A 7950-nucleotide genomic window follows, 5' to 3' on the forward strand; every position below is an offset into this window, starting at 1 on the left:
GACTGGCTGCTGTGTTTTATTTTGAAACGTCTCCCAAAGCGAAAGGCTTTGTGCATCACACACCAGAATTACAGCGGTGTTTTGCGCGGTGTTTCCAAAACACTTACTCCCTCAGCATTTCTGGCTTCCTCATCAGTGGAAGAGGAATGTTGTCAAACGGAAGGGCGTCAAGAGATTTCATAACTTCAGGCTTACTGGCCAAGCTGATAGAGGGGGGAAAGGAAACTCAAGCTGACGTAAGCTTGAAAGGAGACCGGGGCAAGTCCTCGCATGTGAAAATCCCACTTTAATAGCAAAATACCCAGTGTGACTGCAGGACAATACTTTGACTGTAAATATTAATTATTTTGTTAAGATTTTGCTGTAAGTTCTCCTTGTTTCTGCTGAGATGTGCCTGAAGACCTGGGCGAGCCAGAAGTTGTGTCTTGATGTGCATTGATCCGGACTCGGGGCTGTTTGACAGAGATGGGAATTACACGCACGGAAGTAGGAGACATCTACCCCCCATCCCCTACAGTGCCTGCGGGAGGGGGTGGAAATGGGCTGGAAGTTTCTGATCTGCTGGTTAGAAAGACTGCACTGTTGCTTCACAGAATCATCTCGGTTGGAAAAGCCCTTGAAGCTCCTCCAGTCCAACCATGAACCTCACCCTGACCGTTCCCAACTCCACCAGATCCTTCAGCGCCGGGTCAACCTGACTCTTCAACCCCTCCAGGGATGGGAACTCCCCCCCTGCCCTGGGCAGCCCATTCCAACGCCCAGCAGCCCCTTCTGCAAAGAAATACTTCCTAAGAGCCAGTCTGACCCTGCCCTGGCGCAGCTTGAGGCCATTCCCTCTTGTCCTGGCGCTTGTTCCTTGGGTCAAGAGACTCATCCCCCCTCTCTGCACCCTCCTTTCAGGGAGTTGTAGAGGGCGATGAGGTCTCCCCTCAGCCTCCTCTTCTCCAGACTAAAGCCCCCCAGCTCCCTCAGCCGCTCCCCATCAGACCTGTGCTCCAGACCCTGCACCAGCTCCGTTGCCCACGTAGGACTGGGAAGAAGAGGTATTTGTACACTGTCTCATGCAGTGTTGCACTGAGTGTTTCCAGGCTCTCAGCTTTGGCACAGAGCAGGGACTGGATCTTTTTTGATGCCTTTCACAGAACTGGTGGGGTCCTTAGGAAATGCAATGTTGGCTCAGGAGTCGTGTGCTCCTTCCACAGCAGAAACCCCCGAGCAGGTCCCCTGCTTTTGGTAGTGGGGTGGCTTGAAGAAACGCTACGCCTGTCCTGGGACCTGGCACAATCACTAGAGGAGGATTCCAGCTGTAAGCTATAGCGTGTACATGGCTATGCAAACATTGACAAAACCCCATCAGGGCTGTGTATAAACACAATGTCAGGGTGTGGTTTGAGGCCAAGGTTGTGATAGCTAACTACAGAGGAGATTCCAGGCTCCATCTAACCCATCTCTGGGTTGGGCTGCATTTGGGTAATCCCCCAGAGCGGAGGGTAAGCATGAGCAAAACCTGCTGGTGCTGGAGTTACGACTCGAGAAAGGGGCTGCAGTGAGAGGGTGAGTGCTGGCTCTAAAGAAATGTGTCAGGATTTGCAGTGCCTGAAAAGCAGCAAAGCGGAGCAGACATCTCCTGTGCCACCTCCTGCCCGGCAGCCCCACTGCTGTGCTCCCCAAAGCTGGTGGCAGTTCTGCTCTGTGCTGTCGGGCAGAGTTCTGTGCTGGGGTCCTGCATGGCAGCACTAAAACTTCACTCAGCCCTTTGGCACTCTGATGCAGAGCTTTAGCATGGGGCCTGCGATGGGAAAAGGGTGTGTGGTCAGCTTTGGGCCAGTTTAAAAATACCTGGTGAAAGTGGGGGATTTCTGGGGGGCTACAGGGATGTAGAAGAGGTGCTTGGTGACCCTGGGTGATGTATGCATCCTTATCTCCCTTCACAGATTGCAAGTAGGCTAAACCAAGGATACAGTGACTGTCAAGCTTCGCAGAGACCTGATGGTCTGACAGTGCCTGATCTGTTTTGTCTAACCCTGTTCTCAGCAAGTTGAACTCAGGAATAACACCACGTAAGACTGAGAACAAGAGGTATTTGCATGTGATGACTGCCACCAGCTTTCCAGTTGAAATCCTCCTTTAGTGATTGTGCCAAGTCCCAGGGCAGGCATAGCTTCTGTGAATCAAGGTACAACTTCCTTTAAGATCTTCTCTTAAATGAAGAATGAAAAGGAAAACAGAAAGCAGAGCCCAGACGGAAAGGAGGCATTTGCTAACACGGGCCCGTGTGCCACAGCTCCCACAGTGGCTCTGCTTCGGTGGTGCCCAGTCTGGGAGCTGAAACCTCGGACATCCAGGGGCGCATATCCAGCAACACCAGCCCTGCTAGACAGGGGCGAATGAGGAGGGGGGGGAAAAAAACGCCCTGAAACTTCCCTTTCCAGGGAGTGTTTAGGCTGGCTCTTAGGAAGTATTTCTGTCCAGAAGGGGTTGTTGGGCGTTGGAATGGGCTGCCCAGGGCAGAGGGGGAGTCCCCATCCCTGGAGGGGTTGAAGACTCAGGTTGACCCAGCGCTGAGGGATCTGGTGGAGTTGAGAACGGTCAGGGTGAGGTTCATGGTTGGACTGGAGGAGCTTCAGGGTCTTTTCCAACCGAGATGATTCTGTGAAACCCAGCAAAGTGCTGAGTCTGTGGAGGAGCCAGGGGTGCCCTCACATGGGCAGAGCTGCTCACTGGATGGTTTGGAGGCTTTTGCTGTTTAAACCACCCCTCGCATATGGGACGCGTTGTGTTTACTGAGTGCATCTCCTGCTGTCCTGCTTCCTGGAGAGTTAAACCCTGATATAGGCTTTTTCTGAGAAAATAATAGCAGAATTCCCACCCTGGTTTTGCAAATCTGCAGCCAGCTGACCCCAGTAGGCCTGTCCAGCTGCTCTGCGCCCTGGCTGCCACCATACCCATCCTGTCCTGCTGGCTTTGGTGGCAGCCGTAGCGAGTCCCAGGGAGGTGAACGGTTTGCAGCCCTGCACCGGGAGTGGTGCTGCTGGCCCACCCCGCTTCTTGCACCCACCATGGCCAAGCTGGGATTAAAGCCAAAAGGGCAGGGAGCAAAGGTAAAAGGTAAAAGTGGGGCCCTGCCCCCCACCAGATGCATCTGTAAAGATAAATCTACTGCCCAAGAGAAGCAGATAAGCAGCAAACCCTTCAAGCAGGACAAAAAAACCAAAAAAATCCCCTTTTGCGGGTCTTGGAAGATGCCCAGGAGAAAAGCTCCAGTGAGCAGCACAGATAAAAACTGTAGGTGAAATGGTGCTTGCCATCCCTGTGCAGTAATGCCTAACCTCAGTGGCTGACATAATTCCATTAGCATTTATAGCATAATAATAGGAAATTATTATTTTACTAAATCTCATTATTCTCAGAAAAAAAAAAAAAAAAAGTCTTTTTTACAGTGTTTTCAGTGCTTCATATAGGCCTGTCCTCCTGCCAGGCCAGAACACACGCCCATCGGGACCAGGGCACACCAGCCTGCAGCTCTCATCCGCACACACCAGCACTTAAGGGTTTCCTTCCCAGAGTCTGGACCCTGACCATCTCGCAGGCAAGTGCTGTTTATCTCATGGAATTTTTTGGATTTCTCTTTTTATGGAAAAAAAAATGAGGTTTTGTATCCATTTTCTTCATTTCCTTTACTACCACGTAAATGGTGTCACTTTCTTGCAGAGAGATGGGGCGGGTCACTTCAATTTGCTGCTCCAATCCCAAATCCAGGTGAATTTTTCTCAGCTGGCATCACGTGGGTGAGATAGGAAGAAGGAGTGCCTCATCTCGGAGGGCCGGATCTGGGGATATTTCTTAGGGTGAGAGAGAGCACTTTGCAGGTGACTGCCTCTCCAGCAAATTCTGAGCACAAATGTTAATGCCGAGCCAAGGGTGCGCACGCTCAGATGGTGTCTGTTTAGCAGTGGGGCATTTGGAGAAATGAAGTCTATCACAATATTTTAAAAGCTGGATAAAAGAACAGATGGCTTTGACGAGAGATGATTTGGCTAATGAAATGAGGGTTAACGCTTAAGCTGAGAAACAGTTGCTTGGGTGCTGTATTTAGCCCATGCACGGGGTATGGAGCAGGTCTGCTGGCTGCCATTGAGCGATCCCTGGCCCCTTTCCCCCGCTGCTCCCATTTCTGGCTGGGTGACGTTCCTTGCCAGGCCTTGCTCCAGCTTTGGAGCAGAAAGGAGCAGAACAGGAAAACCAGGTGGTAAATCTATTTACAGAAGATATATATTTCCCAGGAATGAAAGCAAACCCAAAGCAATTCCCTTTTCTGTTTTCCTCGCCTCTGCATACCTTCCCCCCCCCGCAAAAAAAAACAGCCCAGTAAACCCTTAGCCACTCTTAGGTGGTAATGTCAGCCTGGAGACAACTGTAATTAGAGGGAAATCAGTTTGCTTTGTTTCTTCCTGAGCCACAAGTGAGGTCTGCAAGGGCAAGGGTTAGCTCTGTGGTAGTCCTCTCTTTTACATGACAAATAAAATACCTTCGAGGCCTGATCCTGCTACTTCATGTCAGGACACCGGGGCCCAGCTTTCCCACTTCTCTGTCGCCGGAAGAAAGCAGATGTGGAGATGGTGTGCAGTGTGGGCCCCACGAAGAGCACCGAAGTGGTGAAATTTGGAGAGGGAACATGCACGTGCTGTAAGATATCAGGTGGAGGAAATATGAATTAACAGACAGCAAAGCAAAGCCATCATTTTGAATATTTGCTTGCCTTGGAGCAGGTCCGCTTTCCAGGCCAGTTGAACTGCCAGGCAGATCCCCAGTGGGTCCCAGTGGCCCAGCAGGAAAACTCAGTGAGGACTGGGGCAGGGAAGTCACGCGCTGCTCTCAGCATCCCAGGAGCATTGCCATGTCTGGGCACCAGTGTCGTTGCAATTTGAAGACGTGGGCTGAGTGGGGAGAGACCTCAGTGTCAGCCTCTGGCACACCCACCCCTGGGGAAGCCAGTTGGGGGAATGTACCTGTGGCTACTCCTCTTTGCCAAGGCAGCGTTGGCACAGATGTGAGAGGAAAGGCTCTTTCCACAGGTCAAGGTGAGTTTGCAGCAGGCTTTGGGATGCGCAGCATCACTGCGAGGGATGTGTTATTGTGGGATGTGGTTCAGCAAAGTTTCTGTTGCCCTTTTAAGTTCATCTTATTAGCTGATTAGCATACTAGACGAGGAGGGGCAGGTATTCCACAAATTCATTTCCATGAGAGACGAGGAAAAAGGTGGAGCATGGGTTCCAGTTGAGTTGGTGGTCGCTGCCCAGCTTTGGTTTCTCCTCTGTTCCCAGAGACCTTATCAGTCGTCCCAGAAATGATCCCCTCTTAGCAGTTCTTGTTACCACCTCAATGGCGAAGGGGCCGTTAGTAATTAACATGTCATTAGGCAATTTCTGTGTTGATGAATGTTTGAGGCATTTCTCCTTCAGTTCCTTACACCCCCTTGGCAGAGGAATGCTGCAGGACAAGGTTCACGGGAGAGGGGCTGCTCCTCCATGGGACTGGTGTCCTGTGCAGAAAAGATTGTGGGAAATACCCCCGTGGGCCCACATAACACCACCCCTTGATGGCTGGTGCCTCCCTGCACCTCTGTTATATCCTGCACTGGGTGGGCTCCAGCACATGCTTGCTGTCCCCAGGCTGCACCCTTTCTTTTAAGCCATGATTTTTTAATTTATGAGAGGTCTTTGGTGGGCCTGTCAGCATCGTGCATTTTCCAGCACTCAAAGGGACACCATCTGCTCAAAAAAGAGCTGTGAACAAAATGTCTCAGATGCTCAGAGTTTACCAAAAATGAAGTTGCTTTAAAATCCCATATGCTGCATTGTTTTCTTTCCAGCTTGGGCTGACAGCAGAGGTGAAGTGTCTAAGGCAGTTTCTGATTAGTCACTGTGTTTTCTTTTCTGGCCAAAATCACTGGGGCTGAGTGCTGTCACTTCCCACCTGTTTGTCAGAAGGTTTTCTTCAGCCTCTGCTGCTGAAAGCCGGAGGTTACTGAACTCAAAGATCTCCCCTCTGTTATTTTTGAAGTGAGCTTGCTTGACTTCTGCTATCGCAGGAAGCCTTGCAGTCAGGGTTGGGGTTAATTCTGATACTTCAGGCATACTTTTTTCCAGGCACCTGATTTTGCAGCCTGTCTTGGTGACATGGGGGCAATAGCAACTCCTTGCCCAAGGAAAGCCATGCCCAGCAGTCACCTGTCTTGGCCTGCAGCTCCATAGTGTGGCAGCGCCATGGGGCAGCATCAGGTGCGCACAGAAGGAAAACCTGGCCAAGATCTCTGGATTTTGTGGGGCTGCAAAAAGAAAATGCTGCGAGGAGCTGTTTCTTAGTCCAGGATGACACAAGATTTGAAATACCAGAGCAGGAAGAACGTTATTTCAGCACTAAAAATAGCTCCCTCAGCCTTTAGAAGAGCGAGAAGTGTATGCAGCAGTTGCCTTTCTGCGAGAGTGGCTGCCCTCTCCCTTGGCAGCGCTGCCGCCGCAGAGATGCAGCCACTTTGGTGAGGGCTCAGGGGACCTGCTGGTGCTGTGCCTGCTCTGAGGACCTGTGCTTTGAGGGGTTCGTAATCCCCAGGGATGGAAGTGATGAAATCTCTCCAGGGTGTGCCACGAGGGCTAAAGCTGCAGGGCGGGGTGTTGCCTGATGATTAGAAAGACAGTGCATAAAATACTGATAAACTGCTGATGTATAACTCGGCTCAGTTCTGGGGCTGGCGTGGGTTTAGGCAGGTCTTGTGTTGGCTCATAAGTCATAGCACCAGGGCAAAACTTTGGATAAGTGCCACCTTATTTGGGTTTTAGGAGAAGAAACAAGACAGTCAATGAATAACATCGGTCATACTGCATCCTGGCAGAGAGAGAGGGGAGGGACGGGAGACAGAAGTGGTAGTGTTCATGCTGACTTAATCCCACAAAGGTCAAAAGAGCAAAGGGATGTTTCCACCCCAGGAAACATTCCCAAATGGTTATCGACGAGCTGTTTTGCTGGGAATGTCTCAAATTCCCAAACATAGTTGATGCTTTATGGAGACTCAAAGCCCACCATCCAGTAAGGGAAAGGGGGTGGAAAGGGGCTGTCGCTGGGGTCTCTTGCTGGGTGGCTGCTTCTTTCAGGTCTGCTGAAGCACTTAGTGAATGGGCCTGACACCCCAGGAGGACCTGAAAGGAGGTTGCAGAGAGCTGGGGATGAGTCTCTTGACCCAAGGAACAAGCGCCAGGACAAGAGGGAATGGCCTCAAGCTGCACCAGGGCAGGGTCAGACTGGCTCTTAGGAAGTATTTCTTTGCAGAAGGGGCTGTTGGGCGTTGGAATGGGCTGCCCAGGGCAGGGGGGGAGTCCCCATCCCTGGAGGGGTTGAAGAGTCGGGTTGACCCGGCGCTGAAGGATCTGGTGGAGTTGGGAACGGTCAGGGTGAGGTTCATGGTTGGACTGGAGGAGCTTCAAGGGCTTTTCCAACCGAGATGATTCTGTGTGATTCTGTGTGACTGCGAAGATGTCACGGCCCGTTTTGGGTGGTGCCCCCCCTTCAGTGCTCCTGGGGGCTCTGGAGCAGCAGGTGTGACCCGGAGCCGCACGCCGGGCAGGTGCTGTGGGCCTGGGCAGGGAGGGCAGGGAGGGGACAGAGTAGGAGACCCCCTTTCCAGCCGGTTCACAGCCCAGCTGGTGGCTGTGGAGGTGCCGCTAGAGGGTCCATGCCCGGTGATGGCGCTGACCACGGGGGCTTGTTTTTGTTCGCCACGGCCCAGCCACGGCCGGGGGGTGCTCTGGGTTCCCGGTGGGGCTGTGCTCTCCCCCCACCAACCCAAAGCCGGCGCTCAGGCCGCAGAGCGCGTTCTCCCGGCGTAATCCCCGCCCGTCCGGGGCGGGGGCCGATGCCAGGGCACCTCCCCGGCCCGGCCCGGCCCCCTCGGCC

The sequence above is a fragment of the Strix uralensis genome, chromosome 4, assembly GCF_047716275.1.
Source record: "Strix uralensis isolate ZFMK-TIS-50842 chromosome 4, bStrUra1, whole genome shotgun sequence".
Classification (NCBI taxonomy): domain Eukaryota; kingdom Metazoa; phylum Chordata; class Aves; order Strigiformes; family Strigidae; genus Strix; species Strix uralensis.